This window comes from Thermobia domestica, chromosome 9 (genome assembly GCF_964235325.1).
Source record: "Thermobia domestica chromosome 9, izTheDome1.hap1.1, whole genome shotgun sequence".
In the NCBI taxonomy this organism is placed as follows: domain Eukaryota; kingdom Metazoa; phylum Arthropoda; class Insecta; order Zygentoma; family Lepismatidae; genus Thermobia; species Thermobia domestica.
The window spans coordinates 223,731,808-223,754,943 of NC_137462.1; the positions used below are offsets into that span (position 1 = coordinate 223,731,808).

Below are 23,136 nucleotides of genomic sequence, written 5' to 3' on the forward strand. Positions count from 1 at the left end.
AAAGGTTACAAACTGTTTCCCAAATCGCTCGTCGGTCTCAATAATGAGATGAGCATTAGGCGCCGAGAGGTTCGGGTGTCTCGTCTCGAAAACCTCACGGACGATCAGACGGTCATCCAGACCATAACGCACACAAACATCACTCGTGCAAACAACGAAAACACTGGATTAAATGACACCATACTTATTTATTAGAGCACTATTATATAAAAAAAATTTAAAAAAAATAACGAAGAGAAATGAACACAACACTGAACACTGAGGATGTATAACAATTTTAGTCGCTGAAATCACGCTTTGCCCTTTTCGGGCAATATAGCCCTTTATATATATATATGATTATGATTCAGATATCACTACAAATGCTTCTCTCACACCATTGACACACTTGGGGGATTAGCACTGGGGAAAAGTTGTCTGGATCGTCCCACGATGAATCCAGTTGTTACGCTGAACAGTCCTGCAGCGTAAAGGTGAATCTTCAGCAAATAAACAAAAAGAAGGTCTCCACAGTGGAATACTGATATTGGAGGGCGCGTGTATAACTTTTTAGCGCACTAGGTTTGTGAACCTGGGACTTCACTAGTTGGGGCTAGCCGTAAGAAAACGTCCTTCACCGGCTAATAACTTGTGCCCCTTAACACAACTTAATGATTGATTCCCAACGCAACGTGCGTGGTGGCTGCGTACAACACCGGAGTCGAACTCCTCGAGCACCCAAGCTCAAGGTACGGGTTGCGATGATCAACTAAAAAAGTTTGACAGTTCATTTCAAAAATCACTCAGTTAACTCACCTGTACGCACATACAAACAGAATACGGAAAAGAATTTATGTTAATTTTAGCCAACTGCCTATAATGCACTAGACACGGCGATAGCACTGGCGTGAGAAAGTACAGATAACGAACTGCAAAAATTGTGAGGCTGGTGCCACTTTGGCCACTGGGACATCTGGTCAGCCCGTATTTCTCTAATCTATTGTAATGTTTCCATAAGTGATTAAAGAAAGCACTTAATTCAGTTCCCAATAACTATAGAATATATACTGTGCATACAATGAGTCAGGGAGAAACACTGAAATGGTTCGTCACTAACTGAAATGTTCTCACCAAAAGCAACGTTTTAAATATATATATGTAAAAACGATGAAAGACTTATTTGTCCAATTGTGTGGGAAAGAAGCAATTCCCACCGAAGAAAGAACTTAAGTGCGTAGCAGAATAAAGTATAAATCGAAAATAATAATCATTGTCTTCACGAAATATACAGGGCGTCCACAAAAAATACTTCTATAACCTGGTGGCGGTTATAAACATGTCCAAGATATCTTTCGTAAAAATATTAAATTTTCATGGAATATGACGTGTACGTTTTGAGGTTTTACAATCATTCACACTATGTATAATTTAAAATAAATAGAGAACTAGAGACTGGACTTTCCTCCGCCCCACAAGGTTAATAAAAATATATTCTATGATAACTTTTAGAAATGTTACTATATTCTAACGGAATACGATGAATGTGTTTAGTGTGCTTTTCACATAATCACCACTTTTGCAGTTGAAACCAAGGAAAATAACTGAAGTCACTTAACTCCCTGAAGATTTAAATAAAAATTTAAATAAATGAAATAAAACAGTAATAAGGGCGCTCTCTATTTTTATATAACATACTTTCCTGAATATTTATTAGTAACACTTTCATAGAGCATTGAGTGTTTGTGAGAAATTAGAGACTTAATCTTGTAGTTTTGGATTGAGATTAGTGAAAGACGATCGCTCGCTTCAATAATGCAGAGTATCGCTGAAAGCGAGAGTTACTATTCGATTCGATTGGCATTTTTCTGTCAGTCTGTCGCTTCCATCATAACTCTCGTAAATTATATCCGATTTTGATGAAATTTGTATCTTCTTACAATTTCATTGCAGAAATAACTGTATTGTTTATAATTCCATCAAATGTAAAAGGACCAAAAAAAAAAAAAAAAAAAAAGAAAAGAAAAAAAACTATATTGCAAGTTTACTCATGTACACTCATGTCCAAATTTATTGTCGCATGTCTATAAATATGTTGTTCTAGGAATATAATTTGATAACGAATTCGATCGGTATTTCTTATAATGGTAGCATGTGTGTAATCGGCAGAGACATCTATGTGGCAAATTTCACGTTAAAAGAGCACTAAATAAGAACGATAAAACGAAAATAAAACTTTTCTTGTCCGTTTAGTAACATTTTATTTTACTCATTCTAATTTTCGTAGTTATAATTCTTTTCCTATGAAATTTACCACAATTATACATTTCCCGATTATACACATAGTATCAGTATTAAAAGTAACCTGCAAAATCATTATCAAATTCTATCCTTACAAGAAGACAGTTATAGATACGCGACAATAATTTTGGACATGCATGTACACTCATGTCCAAAATTATTGTCGCGTATCTATAACTGTCTTCTTGTAAGAATATAATTTGACAATAATTTTGCAGGAAGGTTTTAATACTGATACTATGTGTATAATCGGGAAATGTATATTTGTGGTAAATTTCATAGGAAAAGAATTATAAATACGAAAATTAGAATGAGTAAAACAAAATGTTGCTAAATGAACAAGAAACTTTTATTTTCGTTTTATTGTTCTTAGTTACTGCTCTTTTGACATGAAATTTGACACATACCTGTCTTTGCCGATTATATACATACTAACATTATAAGAAATACCGGGCGAATTTGTTATCAAATTATATTCCTACAACAACATATTTATAGACATGCGACAATAATTTTGGACATGAGTGTACATATAAGTCAGTTTTCCAATATAAATTACGTACAATTTTTCGATTATGACAAAATTTAAAGTATAGTTTCTTTATGGCACTAGGAATATCCCCACAGCTTGGAATTGAAATCTGTGAGATTGAAAAGTATGAATTACCCCCTGCCCCTCAATTTTAAAAATGTGTTTCACACTAATTGTCATTTAAAATGTTTGATTATGGTGTAATATGTCCTACATCTTCTTTGTGGCTTTCCAGGCATCCCCCTCTGCACTGAGTTAAAATCATTAAAAAAGAAGTACCATTATTTAAAAAGTATTTTTACCTTCCTAGCTCCCCCACCTCCGATTTCTTTTAGATTTCTACGATCAATTTTCTAAAATTAATTCGGTTTTGATACAATATAATTTACATTATCTTTTACTCCTTTCCATAGTCCTCAGTGCTTGGAATTAAAATCAGTAAAAAATGAACAGTGAATCCTTCTTATGTGGGGTTGATTATTCCTAAATCCAATTTAAAAATTACCTTTCACGATAATTTCCGTTAAAGCTGTTTGACTTTCGTGCATAATGTCGTATATTTCCTGTTGGATGCACACTCATTCACTCATAAAAGTGAAATCAGTAAAGAATAATATAGTGGTATTACTTCCCCCTTCCCAATCGTTTTAAAATTCCGTGATAACTCACATAAAACTCACTTGGTTTCGATACAACTTCATGTATATTTTCTTCTACACTCCTCTGTAGTATAATGTGCATAAGATTAAAATCAGTCAAGAATGAGCGGTGAAATTCAGTTCCCTAATGTAGTGTGGATTACTCTCCTCGTCTCGTCTCAGATTAAAAAAATAGTTCAAAAATCTTTCACAAAAGTGTTAGATTTTCTTGGAATATGGCTTATACTTTTTCAACATTCAGAATCATTCCCACTGCTTGGATTTAAATTCAATCGAGAACGAGATTGAACCTGCTCACTCTCTGTCTCCCCAAGATACAACTTCATAAATATATTAGATTTTAATACAATATGGTGTATGGGTTTAGCAAGTTTTCACAAAATCTCAACTCTTGCAATTGAAGTCAATCAAATATCAGAACTCACCTACCCCTACCCCACCCAAAGTTTTACTTAGATAAAATTTTCATATATATATATATATATATATATATATATATATATATATATATATAACGAATACGGTTCAATTTTTCTGAGAATTTTTAGTCATCTTAGTTCCTTGCAGCTGAAATGGGCCAATAACGAGGGAGCTTGTTCTTCTCAATTTTATATAACATATTTTCCTTGATATTTATTAATCACACTCAGATTTTTATGGAATATCATGTGTCTTTTGGCAGAGATTAAAGTTAGAGGGAGGATCGCTCACTTCAACAATCCAAAGCATTACTATTTACTATTATTACTGATACTACAATGACAGAAACCTTTACAATAGATCAAATTTTAGCTACGCAAAACACAAGAATAACGCTCTAACGATATAAAATAATCATATATATATGTGAATGACCCAGTTTCTGTTTCGAATGACCATGCACACTCATTCTTACAATATATAGGGCCTGATAGTTTTCTATATAGACAGCTTTGAAGTGCTCACTTGTAGTAAGCTTTTACCACAGTTTGTATTATGTGACATCGCGCTTTCTACTGAAGATTACTTCTTCGCAAGAGTACAAGGAGTATTGCATTCGACCCATGTTGAAATGATTTCTATGTACTGGAAGTTGTACGCATCCTACGAAAAGAAAGAGGTATCATAGTACATTCGGCTGGAATCGGCACTGATATGGCATCAGGATTCTTCAATAGGATGTTGAGCAAAGGAATAATATTAATCCCGATCCTAGTTTCCTTCCGCCTCTGGAATGCCACCGATGAGTAGGCTATGTGAGTGGACGCTTGTCCGAATGCAATTCCATTCTGTTGATTCCGCTTCATACAATATAGTGATTTCATTTTTGTAAGTGCTCCTTAAAATATGTTCTTTTAATACGCAGCATCGCAAACTCTTAGCTGCCATGAGGTGAAAAAGATAAACACTGTCACGAAAAATACTAATAGTTATTTCAATCATCATATTCTCCTTTCATGAAATGGACCATTATCGTAGAGAAGGAAGAGGACTAAGAGGTCAGTTTCATTCATTTTTCATCCGTTCGTATGTATGATATTTCCGTCTTAGTTGCTAATAACGCTGCAGAACTCCCGGGTAGTTGGTATAATTTTAAAAGTCTTGTATAAAGATAATGAAAGGAACATCTTCCTCTTTCTGAGCTGGACGTGCTACCATTTTTTCTGGGTTGTGTATGTCTAGTGCCTTGTTTATTTTCTATCAGAAAATATATTGTGCAATCCACTTCCGTCCTCTACAAGCGTTTTTTTTTTTTTTTTTTTTTTTTTTTTTTTTAATCTGTTGATCTGTTGACGCCTTCTTCAGTGAAAACTCTATACCGTGGGACAATTGCATTCACGTGTGCACAGATGCGCAAAGACCATGGTAGTCATGGTAGTGTCACTTTTACAAGAATTAATAAAGTTTCAGAAAACTGTACAAGTAGTATATCAGTACACCCTGACAACGGAAAAGGTTCAGCGACATTATAGACCACACCGTTAAAATTATGTTTTCTTAAGGCACGATCTTTGCAGAGTAAGCTGTTCAAAATATTGTGTAAAGATATTAGAAGTGTACAAACTTAATTGTTGTTACACACAGAAGTACGATGTTTGTCACAAGATAAAGAGTTGTCCCGTTCACTTAAAATTCGGACGGAAGTTTCTTCACTTTTGATTGGCCGAAACAGTTTGCTAGCAGATAGTTGAATGTTTAGGAATAGCTGTGTATATCATATTTCTTGGCAAACATTTTTCCCCCACACTCAGCACATCCATACAAGAAAAATGCAATTGATGTTAATGACAAAATTGCCGTGCTGAAGAAAAACATAGCATACTACACAAAGCGTTGAGAATTACAATGTGACATGTTTCACATTGATTTCAAATTTTTGGAGAAAAATAGGATAACGTTGGATTAATCATTGCCAGCAGTACGGAAAGAATACCAAAAGGACATCTCAGTAATTTGCCTCAAAATTTTGAACTAGTACTCCCCAAGGGACACTTAGGAATTGATTCGAGAGAATCCTGAGTAAATTGTAAATCCATTTTAAGTGACGTGAAAACCAGCAGCACTCACTGCGGCAGAATATGAGGTCCTTATAAATATGCTTTTGAGCAATCACTGTTAGGCATCAAATAAGAGGAAACCACTTCCCGAATCTTGGGCCCAGTTAGGGGAAGATTTTTTTATATTACATTAAAAGCTAAATGCTCTTACTACCTTTCCCAACTAAATAACTCTGTAAAATCGCCTTTTTAAGAATAAGAATAAGAAACTAATATGAATAAGAAACTAAATATCGAGCTCATCTGGACACACTGCCTCAAGAATCAGACATATTTTTGATATTAATTTTGTGTGTATACGTAACGCTATAACGCTTTTAAAATATTGTAACAAACTACCTGTTAAATCATTTTATACATTTCAGTAATAAATTCTTTAAAAATTTTATTATATAACTTTATTGTTGTAGTGCTAAATTTCCATATAAACCTATTTATAAATTAAGACAAATGTCCATTTTCATTTCTTAGAAAAACAAATCGATGTCCATCACCATGATTTTACAACCATGGGCTTTCACAGTACTGTTTATACTACTTATTTTAAGTAAAAAATTTCATCCAGCTCTTGTGCTGATGGGAAGGATTTTAAAATGCTGACTGCATTTCCTCTCTGTATTGCTAGGCTTATTCGTTGTAGTAAATAGTGTTTGCTTCTTGGGTCGCCTGACTTCATAATTAAAGTTGATCGTACTTCATTCAAAAATTCACTGGCTTCTTTGCTAAAAACCCCTTTCGTTTCTGTAGCAAAGCCAACAAAAAGATTATCTTCTTTCAGTCTGGAGTAGTTTGTATATTTCCGTTTAACGGCTGCTTCTGCTGCATTTCCTGCTTCCTCACAAGTTAGTATTATGTATGAAGGAGCGAAAGTATCAACACATGTTACATCCCATACAATACTCTGGTCCATTTTCCAAGGGATTAAAGTTACTCCATCCGGTTGTTTACCATAATTTCGAAACAATCCTTGTGGCTCTATGATGCTAGGAACATCAATGCTGGCGAGTGCTCGTTTCATTATTTGGTTTAATTCCGTGTGACGTGTGATTCTACCACCACTTCTAATGCAGCTCGAAGCATGTAAGCCTTTCTGGTCCACTCGATCTTTTCCCGTACATGTGAATGGGTGTCAAACATTTAGTCCCAAGCGTAATGCTACACATATTTTGAAAATATTATCGTGTATTTTTTTTTTTTTTTTTTTTTTTTGTTTGTTTGTTTGAAGGTGTAGCTTGTAACCAGGCGCCAGACTCTTTTGAAGTGCTTTTAGGCGAGCAACGTCAAATGTATTTTGTGAAATTACCTCCTTTCCAGCTATCTCGTTTAGTAGGATTTCATCCCATTTTCTTTGTGATTCCTTGACCTCCGGAATGGCATTATTATAGATTATTTTCCATAATTCCAGTGCTTCCGACAGATGAGGGATTTTCACTTCGTCAACTGACATTTTCAAAATGTTGGAGACTAGTGACAACACCCCACAGCAAGAAGACAGTAACGCAGGAAGGCTCAAATCGGATGCTCTTCGAATATTTAAACCACCGAACCGTATTGGTAAACTTGCCTGAACCCATTGACTTTCATCCAAAACCTGATTTATTATTGATTGTAAAGATGTTTTCAGAGAACCATCCAACTGAAGAACCTTTGATGGGAGAAGCCATGTGGGAGTGGTGCGCAAAAAGCAAGTTAATTTGGGAACACCCAGACAATTTTTTAGGAGAAAGAAAGCTATATGTGATGGCAGTCCCTTCAATCTATGTGTCATCATTTTCAAACTGTTCAAATGGTCTTCAAAATAACTTTCATAGCCATCCTCAAGTACGGGTGCGCCCAATAACGACAGCTCGCGGGCCTGTATTGTCCGAATTCCAGGCAACAAATTCTGAAACTGGGCTTCTATAATTGGATCTGATTTACCCGACGTGAAGAACAGTTCACATTTAGAAGGATTAACTTGCAGACCTATCTTCTTAAATTCTGTCAATAAGAAATTTAGATCTTGTATAACCGTATCTGGTGAACCCCCTAATGTGCCATCATCTAAATAAAATAAATTTATTACAGAAGAAAGCGAGCGCACTATTGGGTGGATTGCTATATATTGTCTTCAGTTCTTTATTACTGTAGTTTCTAATAAATAAATATGATAAATAGTAAAAGATGTATTACTATTTTCTTCGTAATAGACATAATGGATTTATTATTTATTTATTTATTTATTCAGAACATAAGAAGATAGAACAAAAACTCTTGGGACCCCACAAGAAACTTTTGGTTCATAAAGGGCTCTGCAACTGGAAACCGCTCCTGTAGTGTAATTCGGTTCGAGTTACACTACGGTTGTATTGCTTATTCATCTGCCCGCTCCTCTCTGCTGAAACAACTTGATACTTTTCATTACATGGGAATTGGGGTTCCTGGCTGCTGGTGTTTCCGATAATAATCGTGTTGTTCGTCTTAGTGCAGAAGAAATTAATCACGCTAACACTATCATCGTGAGAGACTTCTCAGATATTACAGAGCTCATATACAGGTTACGTTGTACCCTGTAGCTTCTGTTACTGGTGGCTAAATTTCTGGACAGTATACAGCCTGTCGTAGGGTCACAGGCCCATGGTACGTTCACGCGTACGAACGTTTCGCCGAAGACTAATGTATATGCCCATATCTTTGTTTGCTACATGGTGGTGCTCTTCCAACAATGCTTGATCTTCGACTGTCATTACATACCAAAGAGCACATAAGTAACCAGTAATACAGTATACTGATTTAAAACGTTGCTAAAACAGTAACCTCATTATAATGTTTTATACGAACGGTTCGAAAGTGAGAACTCGTGACTCGTGACAAATAAGGGCATTCAGAATTTAGTCTCCCTTTCTTCTGTTCAGTATTTAGTTTAATATAATACAAAACAACACAATATTATTAATAATAGGTGCATTCCAAACGAAATCAGCACATGGATGTAGTTGCACCGTCTTTGATTTTGATCGTGTTTTGGTATGTTATGAGGTATCAAGAGAGGTTAAAATGCAAAGTGACAGATGCTGATGGTTCGTCGTTTCCAAAATAGAGGGCACTGAACACGTGAAAAATGCTCCAAACATGCATATATTAAGATAATTGTAGTTAAAGTTTGGTGAATGTGAGGAACATGAAACTTTGTCACAGTACACATAGTAATACAGAGGAACATACAGAAAAGTAAGAAACCAATATCACCAATGTTACCATTACAATAGCGGATCAAAGGTAAAGGTAATTGACGCAAAAATGACCCAAGTTTGGTCGTCTTTGTGGAGTAGAAGGGGAAAGAACCACTAACTTATTTAGTGACTGACTACTTTGGACCTTCCTCAGAACATCGGTGTATATTTTAGCTGGTGGTATGTTGCACCTTCCTGTGTATGGTTATTGTAAATCAATGTAGTCAATATCGGGCATATTGCAAAAAAGCCTGGAGAAAAATTGTTCAGCATGTGGAAAATAACCTGCCGTTAATTGTCTCCTTGCACTACAAATATCATTTCGTTCTTCACAGCATTGTCCGAGTTATCAAAAAACAACACAAATGGTAATTTTGTGACTAAATGCAACGCACATGAATGTCGCATGAAATATATCTTTGCCGAACTGCGACTGTTGTCATGCAGTTGTTGTGTGAGTGCAGTACACAGGTCAGTACTGATATTGTGAGCACTGTCTGTTGCAGTGGTGACAGAACTGTGAGGATGTGGGACTGAGAGTGTTGGACAGAGACAATGTGGTTGCTGGACCGGAGGGATGGAAGAACTTGCAATAATAGTCTAAGTGTTCCTCTGAATGCTTCTGAATGACACGCAGCCACCATTTGCAGCCATAAATACAAATCACATAATCTCCAAACTTCAGATGTTCTGTGGCCATTGCACCGGCCGAAGTATTTTCGGATACTTGGACAACTGTGAATTCCCTGCTGTTGGAAACACGCTGAATCCGTAACTGGTTACCGGCTGTCGGAATGAAACACTGGTGTTGTTTAGTGTTCTTCACAACCAAAACAGAATTATACCTATTCTGAAACTGTACCTCTTATTCGTCTATCTCCGTGCGAGACACACAAATGAACTGTATGCTACGGATGTTCTCCATCCAAAATTTGAAGATCTCCTGAGGTGTCTGAATGGGGTCATCCATTCGCTGTAATGATGCCTTAGCCATATGCTTTTTCAGTCTCACCGACACCATCGCATAGCCTCTTCCCATGTGCAGTGGCAAAGAAGTGCCATTCTGCCTCCAGGTTGAAGTCTTCCTCATGGTGCAGTAGGCTGATGATTTTTTCTGTTCTTATCCTGGCCATCTGTGAAGTACCTAGGTACATGACTTCTGTATGTGTGGTAGATGCTGTTTTAAAAGCTGTAGATTTTCTTCTGGAATATGTACAAAGTAGTGATAATGTACTTGAGACACTCTTTGAAACAAAGTATTGACAGACCGCAAAGGAATCTATTAATACGATTAAGTGGAGCTTTCAACACAACACCGCATATAGCTCTAAGTGTTTTGATGGGATTTAAGCCAATAAGTCTGATAATTAGAAAAAGAGCGGCATGCTATTGGCTTAGAAAAACAAATACAACTAAATTATTGGAAATATTAGGTAAAGAAGCTACAACTCTTGATGAAATAAATAATGAAATAAAAATCAAATTTGGAATAATGATTGGCAGGAAACAAATAAGTCAAGAAGATTATACAGGATAATCCCAAATATTGGAATAAGATTAACATGGAAACATTTTGATCCAAATCCAGGCTTAGTCTATTTTCTTACTGGTCATGGCCCATTTCAACAACATCTTTGCAGAATGGGGCAGATAGACCATCCAAGTTGTCAATACGAAGAAATAGGCACACCAGAACATTACATATTATGGTGTCCATTACTAGAAGAACGACAAAAGGGAAGAGATCAAATAAGAAGGAAGGACATAAATGAAATTATGGCTAATGAAGAGGACTACAGGATGGCAAGCAAAATAACAAAGGACTATTCACAATTAAGAAGAGAACAATATAAAAGGACAAATGATTAAAAAATCTAAATAACTGAAGATACACAGAAATAGGAATGACGTCATAATACTGTAGCCGAATGAATGAAAGACTTGCTGTGAATCTTTCTGGAACGGAGTACTCCTCCAGGAACGTTGGCATTCCGGGTATCCCAGAAAGAAACTGTATGCGTGCACTCGATATATCCCCGAATAAAACCGGATAGGAACTCCGAATGTATCGTGAGTGTATGTGTGTTGCATCGGTTTTTCTTTCGTGTGTATCAGAAGTGTGTTTTGTGTAAATAGTAAATATATAAACATCTTTAATGAAAAATGTCTCGGAACGGATGCACAATCTGGTATCTGCATTGCCGCCTTCAAAGGTCATGCGGACCTCAGACTGGCGTACAAGGCGAAAGTACGAAACTGACCAGGGCCTGCACTAAGTGCTCCGAGTGGGCTCTGGACCTCAAGTCGGTATGCCTAAGTTCGTCGTTATATGGAAATTCAACCGAGAACGTTATATACTAAAATAGATTTATATAAGTATAAAATAGGAAGAACATTGAAAATTGATGATTTAAGAGTAAGCGAAAGTGAGTGTGTAGAACGACAGTGAAATAAATACATAAAATAATATGGAAGATAAAGTGTAAGTGTTATAAGTGAAAATAATACTGTACTAACCTTAAGATGTGAATCATGCATACATAAATGCAGCTTTTAGTTCACATAAGAGTGAAAACTATACGTAAGTTCTGTAGTGTTAGTGAAGTGTTATAGCAAATATTTTAGGAGGATGTGGTAATTCAATAATAAGTAAAAGTAACAGCGAAAATCACATACTGAAAGTGTTTACCATATAGGAGAGAACCCAGAACAGGTGAAAAACACGTCATACAAAGTGAAAATCCGAACAACCAGGAGAAGAGACAACATTAAAATTCAAGCAAGTATAAAAATTACAAAAGCAATGAATGATGAAAAAACTGAACCAGGAAAGAAGATACTACTAACATACAATGAAGGTTAAGTATAAAGATTTTGATGAATAAATTGAAAGATTAAGAGTCAGGCTTAACTCGAGTTAAGCAAAAGAGATAAGCATAAACTAATTTTGATATTCATCTTTTTTATTTTTCAGATAGTATGTATAGATATAGAAAACTTGTTATTCTTTCCAAATTTTGTTCGGTGTTTTATGTTGTTTCGTTGTCTGTCTCATTTTCCTTTCCTTACCCCTTTCCCTCCCTTTCCAATTCCACTCTTTTTGTTATATAAAATCAATGAATGATGAAAAACTAAGGAAAAAGAAGCATTGCTATGGTGATAGCCGTGTTTCGATCAAAACTTACAGGTGCCGAAACTGAAAGGTCGCAATCTGAGGAATGCAAAGAAAGGAAAAAAAAAGAAAGAAAGAAAAAAAAAAGAAAAAGAATGAAATAGTAGTAGTGTGTTCCAAAGAATTTTTGATGACACGTACTTTTATGTTCCATGCGGCCATCAATACCTCGGAAATAAGTCACAAAGGAATGATATACCTATTGGTGATAATATGTCCTTTATGATGAACATATGGGTTATAATCATAGACATCTATATTACATGTACTATTCAACTATGTTTTTCATTATCTGAATATAGTCATGTTGCACTTCGATAACTCGAACAATGTTGTGAACCACCATATCATGTTTGTTGAGCGAGGAGACATGCAACGGAAGGTTATTTTCTCACATGCTGAACAATTTTTCTCCATGCCTTTTTGCAATATGGCCGATATTGACAACATTGAGTTACAATAACATCCATACACAGGAAGGGGCAAAATATCACCAGCTAAAATATACCGATGTTCTGGGGAAGGTCCAAGGTTGTCAGTCACAAAATGAAGGTTAGTGGTTCTTTCCCCTTCTACTCCACAAAGATGACCAAACTTGGGTCATTCTTGCGTGAATTACCTCTACCTTTGACCCACCATTGTGATGGCAATATTGGTGATATTACGTTCTTATATGTTTCCTTGTATTACTATGTGTACTGTGACAAAAGTTTCATGTTCCTTACATTCACCAAGCTGTAACTATATACAAATATTTTAATATATATATGTTTGGACCATTTTTCACATGTTCAATGCCTTCTATCTTGAAAACGGTAAACCATCAGCATCTGACATTTTGCATTTCAACACCACTCTTGATACCTCATAACATACCAGAACACGAGCAAAATCGAAGACGGTGAAACTACAGCATTTTTCAAAATTGACTGAGTTCGGTGGGAATGCATCAATATTCATATACATTATTAGAATATAAAGTATACACAAGATACTAATTATAACATATCTAAACCTAATACCAAGATGTGTTTTTAATTTATTCTTCTCACTCTCATTAATAATATCTATTGTCGATCCAAAGTAGTGAACCCTTTTGTAAGATGCACACATCCTCCTTATAGGTGACTTCTTTGAGATATTGGTTTAGCTTTATTGCAAGAGAATCAAAGGTTATTTCGATCTTGCGTATTTGGATGAGGCACCTTAAAATTCCTAACAAGCTGATACAGTCAACTCTGTTTTGAAGTATTTTATTTATTTATTTATTCATTGAAGAAATTCCCAGATACAGTATAATTTTGCCATATTACACAGGGAAATGCTACCAAGCAGAGAAAGAAATAGAGAAAAAATAAATATCATCACCAATAGTGTCAACAAAGAGTGCAAAAGTAATATTATTTAACCAAGATGCGTTTAGTTGATCTGTCAGACACCGGGTAACTCGAAAAAATGTCCACATCTGTTAGATGATTATAATAGATCGGTATTCTGTGAAAAAGAGACTTCGGTATAATTACCAACCAAGGGCAAGCCAGATGAAAGAGGTGGATATTCCGGGTTTTGCGGGAAGGGACACGTAAGGGTAGTTGTTGGAGTAGGGTTTCCGATGTTAAGTTCCCCATTAATTATCTTATGAAGAAATTTCAGGTCAGAGTTATTTCTGCGTATCTCCGGAGTCTGGATATTAAGAGCGAGCAAATGTTCCTCCTTAGCTAATATTCCAAGTGCGGGAACACGAAAGCGTACTATTGCAATATAAAAATCAAGAATAGAATCAAGTCTAGAGAGATGTGTTGGTGCAGCCATGGGCCATATGGAAGACCAGTATTCGATCTTGGGCGCTATTAAAGTTTTCTAGAATGTTGCTAATGATGCCACAGTGCGTAGTTCAGTGAATCGGTAAAGAAGCCCCAACATACGCACTGATTTCCTAATTATTAAGGAGATGTGGTCAGAGAACATGAGTTTCAAATGAAGATGACTCCAAGATTATTATGACTAGAAGAATGTGTTATAGGGGAATCGTTAATATGGTTTTCGGAGGGAACAAGAGACTTCTTCCGAGTAATTGTGAAATGTTTTTATGGGCGGAGTCAATGATGGACCGAGATTTATCCCTTCACCAATTTTATTATAAAATTAATTCTTTGGTGTCTACAAAAGTTCTTATAACAAAGTCTTTATAATGACCAAGGTTTGTAGGTTATAATTTTTTGTATGGGTAACCCCTTCGCTTAATAGCAGCCTCCAGGGTTATTTAAGGATGCGGTTCTAGGAGACCTCAGGTCTTAGCAGCCTTCACGAGGTACGGTAATGTTTAAGGTGAACCCTTTCGCTTCATAACAGCCTCCAGGGTTTAGTTGTGGTTAGGAGAACCCCTTTCCTTCACAGCAGCCTCCAGGGTTATTAGGATAGGTTGCGATTAGTGGTTGACTGATGCTCGTTGCCTCCGTGGTTCCTCTTTTATTTGTCCTGCTCGGGTGACTCATCCTCCTTCGTATCCTTTTATGTGATCCGTCTCCTTTCGGTCTCCTTCGTGTCTTTCTCTTTAGTGTATCGTCTTTGTAAATAATAATGGTCAGCACGTGTTGTTATACATGTGCTTTTCTTGTGATGTGGCGATCCTTACAAATTGTAATACTGTCACATTTCATGCTGTTAAGTTTCAATTGCCACATTTCACACCTGTCTACAAGGTAATTTATGTCTTCCTGTAGACAATCGTGTCATGGTAGCACGATATTTCTCTTTATAATGTACAATCGTCAGCAAAAAGCAAGAGGCCACAAGGATTAACTGAGAAGTGTGAGTAGAGGTCATCCATATACAGGACAAAGAGCAGGGGTCCAAGTACACTCCCCTGAGGCACTCCCGAAATCAAGGAGATTGGGGATTAGAAGTAGCCCCTGAAAGAACAACTCTCTGTTTACGGCCCTTCAAGTGGCTGATGATTAAAAAGAGAAATTTACCATGTACATTAAACCTATTAGAAAGCTTGTTAAGAAAGGGAATGTAACTAACAGAATCAGATGCCTTCGAGAGATCAAAATAGATTACGTCTAATTGAGTATTGTTATTCACACATTTAACTGCACATTAAAGAAGAGTACTTAAGTTTTTCAGACTTGAGCTTTTCGGTAGAAAGCTGTACTCAGAAGCGTGAATGTAAAGTGACGTGAGATTAAGTAGCCTGTCTTTGATTATTCTTTCACAGATAATAGATATTACAGAAAGAAGAGATATTGGCCTATAGGAGAATATATGATCTTTAAGGCCTGATTTATACAGGGTGTTCGGCTAGTAGTGCGCGTAGGCTCTTAAAAAAAAAAGTGACCAAATCAAATTGTGATTCTTCCATATCCAGTAGCATACCGGAATACTTCCATGGGAGTTCATCTCCAAAATTTCAAATGGAAAATTATATCAATTTTGATTTCTTTGCTGCTATCTAACCACACGTCCCAGACACTTTTCTTGGCTCGCAGTGCACGTAGACACTTCAATCAAACCAGATTTTATGTCCTAAATAGTTCTTTGCAAGATAGGCTGTCACAGAAAAAGCAAGGAATGAAATTGCATTTTGCACATAAGTTAGGAAATTCGAAAATACTTCCCCCAATGTGTATGAAAAAAAGCCGAAATGCCATGTGAAACAGTTAGCTGATCATTTAATGCCATTATCACGGAAAGAATATTTGAAGCTAGTTTGGCTTACCTTAAGAGCTAAAAATCAATCACAGGTTAAGCAAAGATAAAGAGTACTGTGAAAGATTTTTACTAAGAGTATATTGATTTGATTTATTTATTGATTTGATTTATTGACATATAACACAACAGGCACAGGCCTAATTACAGTGTTACATAGTATATCGCTATACAGATTATATAGGTTAATAAAGCTATTGGTCATAATTACATTTGTCTTAAAAAATTAATAGACTTCTTAAAACTACTTACATCCATTGCCAGTACATCCAGGTTGAAATTTTCTTTAACTAACGTGTTGTAGGTTGCACTAATTCTCCATATAGGAGATCTGCTTAAAACGTTTGTTTTCGCTGTCATACAAAAAAATGTATTTTTCGAAGCAGTGCGCAATTTAATAGATGGCACTTGGATACATATTTTTTCGTTAAGATCAGGACAGTCTATTTTGCCATGAAAGAGTTTGTGTAAAAACAATAAATCAATATTTCTTCTCCTGAGTTCTAATGTTTCAAAATTAAAATTTTCAACAAGGTTAATGTAGCTTTCAAATTTTGGATAGAATTTTGTTTTCATAAGGGTAAGAAGCCTTAGAAACTTATTTTGAGTACGCTCAATCAAGAATGAGTATTTCTGTATATTGGGGTTCCATATATTACTACAATATTCTAATTTTGACCTGACGTATGCATAATACAGCACAATTAAAGTTTGATCATTTTGAAAATCTTTACTGACTCGATAAATATATCCAAGATTTTTGTAGGCTTCTTTGCAAATAGTTTCAATATGTTGAATAAAGGTTAATTTTGAGTCAAAAATAACTCCCAAATCCCTTATAAAATCAAGCTTTTTTAGTTTTCCCCCTAATATTGAATAATTATATTGAATATATTTTTCTTTTCTAGTGAATGTTAAATAACTGCATTTACGAACATTTAACTTAAATTTATTGTTTTTACACCAAATTTCAAGATTTTGTAAGTCACTCTGAAGTTCTAAACAGTCCTGAATTGTTTCAATTCTGTTGAATATTTTAAGGTCATCAGCAAAGAGTAGATTTTTAGAAAACTGAAAGCACTCAGGAAGATCATTTACCGCCAAAATGAAAAGTAGAGGTTCCAGATTCGAGCCTTGAGGGACTCCAGATGTTGCATGAAAGATTTGAGATTTATGATTACGATACAATACAGTTTGTTTACGATTTTGAAGGTAGGAAGCAAAATATTGCAGAGTTGATTTCGAGAAGTTAAAGGATGCCAGTTTGTTTAAGAGAATGTCATGGTCAATGACGTCAAATGCTTTAGAAAAATCAGTATATATGACATCTACTTGTCCTTGCTCGTCAAGTTCCTTCGAAATGTAGTCTGCTATTAGTGCTAGATTTGATACAGTAGATCTGCCCTTCAGAAATCCATGCTGACTGACAGATAATGCAGGTTTAACATGATCCATTATTCGCTTATGCAGTATATATTCATACACCTTGGCAAACGCAGATAAGATAGAAATTGGTCGGAACTGTTCGATGTTGCTAGCTGAGTTTGTTTTGGGTATTGGACACACAACTGACTCCTTCCATTTTTCAGGAAAGGTACATGTTTTTATAGATAAATTAAATATAATATTCAGAGGTTGTAAGAATATATCTGAACAGCCTTTCACAATGTACGTTGGGATCATATCTGGGCCACTTGCTGTTTTCGATTTCAACTTCCTTACTGCTTCTTTTATTTCTTTTTCAGATATGAGAGGTAGTGAAAATATATCAAGAAGAGCACTGGAACGATCATTTAGAGACATGCTCGATACGTCATAGTCCGCTCTTGAGGAGCCATAGACTGAACTAAAATGTTGCCCGAATGCTTTAGCTATGTCCCTATCATCAGTAAGGTCGTGACCATTGTACTGTATGCGATCAGAAGACAAGTGACGCGATTTATTTTTAATGAAGGACCATAATAATTTCGGATCATTCTTCAATTTCTCTTCTGTGCTGCTTAAAAACTCTTTATAAGCAGCAGTTATTTCTGCTTTAATTTCTCTACGCAGTTGACGAAATTGCTCTTCATGGTACTTAGTGTTACCTACACTGAGACGACTTTTTTTACGATGATAAGTTTTACGTTTAATTTTATTAATAATATTCGGGGTAAACCATGTAGGGTAGATTTTATTAGTTGCTCTTTTACGGGGAATACAATCATCAAATATTTGGTACAATACTTCATAAAATAGATCGACAGCGTGATTGACATCCTTAATATTCTGCAGCATCCCCCAATCCACAGCTAATAGGTTTCGGTAAAGTTTCTCAAAATCTGCTTTCCTAAAATTATAACCTACTGTGTTAGGAACTGTTTTAAGTTTGGTTGAATACAATGCTGTAAACTGAATAAGAAGGGGAGGATGATGTTTATCTTCTATTACCAGTGGATCGCATTCTCTTTGAACTGTTACTTTTGAGAGATTTGTGAGAACAAGATCTAAGGTTCGGCCATTGCTATTAGGAATATTATTAATTGAAATCAAATTAAAGAGGGACATAAAATTGTCAAGACTTTTACATTTAGCTGATGACGTCATTAAATCGAAATTTGAACTAGTTATTTGTCGTAGGTTCAGATCCCCTATACAAAGAATTGTGCAACCCACAGGACAATTTGATTCTACAAATTCAAAAAACTGTTCATATATATGAAGTGGTGAATCAGGCTCTATGTAAACAGTACAAATATACACGGTAATTGAGTCCAAAACCAGTTTGACAATTACACTTTCAAAGTTAGTTTCCCAGCTATTTACTTTTTGAATATTATATTTTTTAAGCGCAGCAAACAATACTCCCCCACCCTTAGTCTTTTTTTGTAGTTCAATATTTCTGTCTTGTCTCCAGACCACATACCTATCATCAAAGAATTCTGAGTCAGAATAATTTGTCGTTAAAGAAGTTTCTACCAAGCTAATAAAGTCATAAGAGTTAGATAAAACAGCATTATGAAAACAACTGGCTTTAGTATGCAGGCCATTGACATTTTGAAAGCACAAAGAAAATGTTTGGTTTTGATGTTTTGATTTTGATGGGTCACTGATTCTACCAAAAGAATAGTTACTTACTGGAAATGTTGGCTTCTGTTGTCTCTGATGGCAATTTTCCCTGCCATTTATTTTGGCGCTTGAGCTGCACCCCTAGTGCGAGGGTCCTGTATATATATGAAGCGACATCCCGGTTTATGAAGCGACATCCCGATTTGTCCCTGTGTATACAAGTATATTGAGAGCAACAACTTTCAATAAGGATCAAGTTGCAAAGTTCTATACAAATTAGTGCACGTTGATGGAGAAATATTCTCTTCCACCATCACGAATATTGAACTCGGATGAACGTGAAGACACCAATATATGATTAACAATATACTCACATTAATCACTCGACGACTACGTGGATTACGTCAAATTTGTTTAGCATAAAGTAGCTTTCTGTTCCACACTAGGATTTGTTTACAATCAGGTACGATTGGGTTTTCAGCGAATAACTAGAAGTTACGTCCATCGCAATGTATAAATGTGTTTTTCACACAAGTGGCATTTTCTTTTACTGACTATAACTGGTTTGAAAGAGGTTGGATTTGTGAAATTATGGAGTTAGAATATTTATTAATAATAATAAAGCAATAATAGAAGTACAAAACCAGTTACCTGTATAAATAATAAAATTTAATGAAGAAAATTAATTAGCTCAAATAATGATCGTCTCTTTATATAGGTCTTAATATTTGAACTAGTCTTACATGCAATATGTACAAGTAGCTAATAGTTTTGTGCACTAGTAAGCAAGTGGTCGGCGTAGGCAAATGGTTACCGAATCGGTTTTCTACCAAGGCGGCCCGGGTTTAAAATTCAGGCGGTCCGAAACTTTTAACACACTTCAATTTAAATTTCAATCCATGCTCTGTATGATATGCAAGATCTTCTTCTGTGGAGAAGGGAAAAGATGTTCGAATGACGAGAAAGACCGGAAGTTGAAGTAGGTCCATGAATGAAGTGAAAACTTCACGAACTTATCTCCGTCACTTGTTCCAGATTTGATATTTTCAGTTATTTCCAAGCAATTTTCTACCTCATGTATAGTCAGTAATTTTTTTCTTTCTTCTCGTATACAGAATGTAGTGAAATAATGCATTATGCACACAAGGAATTATAATATTGATGCATAGCACTAATGGCACAACACGCTCCAAACAATACAGATTAATCTCAAAATTGAGAAATTCTTTGTGCGTCTAATTCACATCAAAGTCCTGTTTGAGTACTCTACAGGATTTCCAGCTGTCGTCTGCTGGTTAAAATGTAAGTTGTAAGAGGTTTGCATCTGTCTAGGCGTTTGTGATAGCAACAAAAACACAGGACCCAACCTAATGGAATTACAGCAGTCAGAGGAGAAGGCCCTTTGCTGATGACTTTACCAGGACACGAATCCCGACAGCGAGCAACCCAATCCTGTCTTAATCCTCAATTCATTATGTCTGTTGTCACCAGAGTAAGACTGGAACGTTGGAAGTGGCGACTCCGAACTGAGGATGATCACGTGCGTCACAAATTCGTTCAATTGAGGAAAATATTGTCCTCTATCTTAACGACCGTTTAGCTCGAGCTCATAGCGTATCATGTGTATGTGTTCTGTATCCTTCACGGAAACATATATCAGTACCATATTTGATGTGTGTCTCGTGCCACGCGAAACGTTTCTTGTTGGTTTCAGCAGCGTCCTGTCAATGATGAGCAGTTTGAATCACCTGTGCTTTTCAACGATGAAGCGACCTTCTGTTACTATAGGATCTTCTAATTTCCGTACTAACTATGAATGCAGATTAAATCAAGTGCAAATGTCCAAGGCCACCATCGCCAGCAATTTTGTACGTATCACTTAACATGGCTGGCATGCTAAGTAACACTTCTCTTGAACCATACGTGTTACTTGACGAGTTCAAGTTAACCGACTAGAAGAAACCCGCTTAAAATACGATGGTTAAATAGTTAATGCACAGTGGGGCTCTCGCATATTTTAGCAGGAATATTTGATAGTATTTGAAGTGAACTACCTTCGTAAATGGATAGGTCAAGGTCATCCTCACCCATGACTGCATGGCCAACGGCTTGCTTCAACTTGATTAGATCTGAAGTGTCTTGTCTATGCCGAACCTGTGGTAGATCAGAACCACGTACAGTAAGGGTATTCGACTTTTTTCCCACTCTTAAGGCAAAGTCTATAATATTCGAATATATACGGTAGTCGTTGATGGATGTCTCATGGAGGACACTTCAAACATTTGCTGAGATACGGGCTGCTAAGTATGCTCCTTTTCATTATTCTGTACCATTTCAGTTCTTGTTATCTTGCCTTTCTGAGTCTGCCCAAACGTTTCCAGCCACAATTAGGGCTGCCAATCTTGAATCTTGACAAAAATTATACATCATTCTGCATCAAAATTTAATTGTTTTTGACAAATTTGTATTGAGAATAACCCTTGAATATGCGGAAACTCCCAAGTTTTGGTGACTTTAAGCTCTGCTTTTCCTCTTATTTTTGACCTATTCGAACCTCAGGTGAGAAAGTAGTTGGGAGAGCTCAAAGGAACCATATTTCACCGAAGTTGAACAGATTTTATGAAAGTTGTCTTCGAGTAGACAACCACATACATATACCTGTAACTAGTATGTTTTTTATTCAAGTGAGCGAAGGCGATCTTTTTATTATTTCGAAGTTTTCAGTATATGCTATCTCATGGAAACGATGATGATCATACAGATAAAGAGATAATTTAAATCTTTCGAAAGAGTTAAAAATTCTTCCACTAAAAGTTACTTATTCTACTTTACTTTTTTTTTTTTTTTTTTTTTAACGTAGTAGGCAGTGTGATAGAGCTTTCCGGAAGCGGTCCTTATAATGTAAATTTCTAAATATCATATATGCAGATCTGCGTGCTATTTCATTCTAATAATCTGGACGGATTTCTTGCAATAACGATGGAAAGTAAGATCCGTAGTCCGCTTACGAGTATTTTTTGTTACCTACTTCAACTGGAAATTTTCTAATTACTACACCGCTGGACAACATTAAAGAGAAACACGATTCATCTTACCGTTGCAAAACAGGAGAGAGAAAATGCAGCAAAATGGCCAGTGGTGTTGTTTCTCTACCGATCTCTTGATTTTCTACTAGTCTTTGGAACAATCAGATATAGCCCAAAACTCTTTATGTAATCATTTCACATTTGTACTTTAAATTATCAACCTTAAATATTTGATGCTTTTACCTTTCCTTCTGTATGTTGCATTTTTAATCTCCAATATTGTAATTTCTTCAAAAATGTTAATTTTTGAACTATGATACTATTTATTAAGTTGAATTACTATATTTAGGCGTAATTCTCAGAAGAAGAAACCATGGAGCACCTACTTATGCTCCAACGTACAAGTCATAAGCCAACAAATTATGAGTAATACTTTTAAGTAATCTTCTATCGTGCGGCGTTGGAGTGAATATACAGGGTGTTTCAAAACAACACGGATAATGTTTGGGAGGTGATTCTTGACACCAATATAAGACAAAAAATATAGACCAACCTGGGTGCACAAATGCTTCCTTTCGGAGTTATAGGCTGCCGAAAACTTGAAAAAATGAACTTTAAAAGTCCATAGCTCCAAAATTATGGGACCTGCTGTAGTCGGTTCAAGACTTCACTTCCTTTCACTAGGAACTAGTATGTGCCCTATCCAAATATCCATGTTTTAGAATCCTAAAGTACTCACGCAACAATTTTTCTAGAGGTAGTTGGTGAGTACTTCAAATTATATGCCTGTAGTCAAACTCACTCTATGAAGATTGTTGCGTGAGTATTTTAGGAATCTGAAGCATGGATTTTTGTACAGGACACATATTAGTTCCTAAGTGAAGTCTTGACCCGACTGCGGTAGGTCCCATAGTTTTGGAGCTATGGACGTTTAAAGATCATTTTTGCAAGTTTTCGGTAGC

The 23,136-nt window shown here is 35.8% G+C and overlaps 1 protein-coding gene across 5 annotated transcripts in view; it reads left to right on the forward strand.

Annotated features, from left to right (window-relative positions):
• LOC145660611 (pleckstrin homology-like domain family B member 1) overlaps positions 1-23,136 on the forward strand; it is an 865,216-nt gene that overhangs the window by 598,115 nt on the left and 243,965 nt on the right. The window lies entirely within an intron of this gene.